We start from the raw sequence: 1,422 nt of genomic DNA on the forward strand, positions 1-1,422 counted from the left end.
GAGCCAATATGGCATTCAGAGCATCAATTTCAAGAACTCCTTTCTTCTGAGGTATCCCATTATTCACGGAATTCCTCTCAGAAGTGTACATGAATTGGTTGTTTGCAACCATGTCAATGAGTTCTTGAGCCTCTTCAGGCATTTTCTTTAGGTGAATAGATCCACCTGTAGAATGGTCCAATGACATTTTCGAAAATTCAGATAGACCATAATAGAATATATCTAATATGGTCCATTCTGAAAACATGTCAGATGGACATCTTTTGGTCAGCTGCTTGTATCTTTCCCAAGCTTCATAGAGGGATTCACCATCTTTTTGTTTGAAGGTTTGAACATCCACTCTCAACTTGCTCAGCTTTTGAGGTGGGAAGAGTTTATCCAAGAAGGCAGTGACCAGCTTATCCCAGGAGTCCAGGCTATCCTTAGGTTGTGAATCCAACCATATTCTAGCTTTGTCTCTTACAGCAAAAGAGAAAAGCATGAGTCTGTAGACTTCAGGATCAACTCCATTCGTCTTTACAGTCTCATAGATCTGCAAGAACTCAGTTAAAAACTGATAAGGATCTTCAGATGGAAGTCCATAAAACTTGCAGTTTTGTTGCATTAAGGCAACTAGCTGAGGTTTCAGCTCAAAGTTGTTGGCTCCAATGGCAGGAATGGAGATGCTTCTTCCATCAAACTTGGACGTTGGCTTTGTGAAGTCACCAAGCATTCTCCTTGCATTATTATTATTTTCGGCTGCCATCTCCTTCTCTTGTTCGAAAATTTCTGAAAGGTTGTTTCTGGATTGTTGTAATTTAGCTTCTCTTAATTTTCTCTTCAAAGTCCTTTCAGGTTCTGGATCAATTTCAACAAGAGTGCCTTTTTCCCTGTTCCTGCTCATATGAAACAGAAGAAAACAAGAAAAGAAAGAGGAATCCTCTATGTCACAGTATAGAGATTCCTTTATGTTAGTAGAAGAAGAAGGGGGTAGAAGAATGAAGAAGGATGGATTCGGATTTATGGATGAAGAGAGGTGAAGAGAAGTGTTAGTAAACAAATAATTAAATAAAAGAAGAAGAGAGAAGGGAGATTTCGAAATTAATTTTGAAAAAGGGGTTAGTAATTTTCGAAAATTAAAGATAAAATGTAATTGAAATTAAAATTTGAAACAATTAATTGATTAAAAAGAATTTTTGAAAAGAGAGAGATATTTTTCGAAAATAGAAGAGGGAGAAGTAGTTAGGTGGTTTTGAAAAAGATAAGAAACAAACAAAAAGTTAGTTAGTTGATTGAAAAAGATATTGAAATTAAATTTTAAGAAGATAAGAAGAAAAGGAGTTACATAAGATATTTTGAAATCAAATTTTGAAAAAAATAAAATTTTAAAAAGAATAAGATAAAAAGATAAGATAAAAGTTTTAAGAAAAAGATATTTTGAAA

At 34.2% G+C, this 1,422-nt stretch overlaps 1 non-coding gene across 1 annotated transcript; it reads left to right on the top strand.

Annotated features, from left to right (window-relative positions):
* The first annotated feature begins 245 nt into the window (after positions 1 to 245).
* LOC130953282 (small nucleolar RNA R71) lies at positions 246 to 349 on the top strand. The gene has a single exon (XR_009075453.1). It is a non-coding gene; the product is annotated as a small nucleolar RNA R71 (small nucleolar RNA).
* The last annotated feature ends 1,073 nt before the right edge of the window (positions 350 to 1,422 follow it).

This window comes from Arachis stenosperma, chromosome 9 (genome assembly GCF_014773155.1).
Source record: "Arachis stenosperma cultivar V10309 chromosome 9, arast.V10309.gnm1.PFL2, whole genome shotgun sequence".
Taxonomy (NCBI): domain Eukaryota; kingdom Viridiplantae; phylum Streptophyta; class Magnoliopsida; order Fabales; family Fabaceae; genus Arachis; species Arachis stenosperma.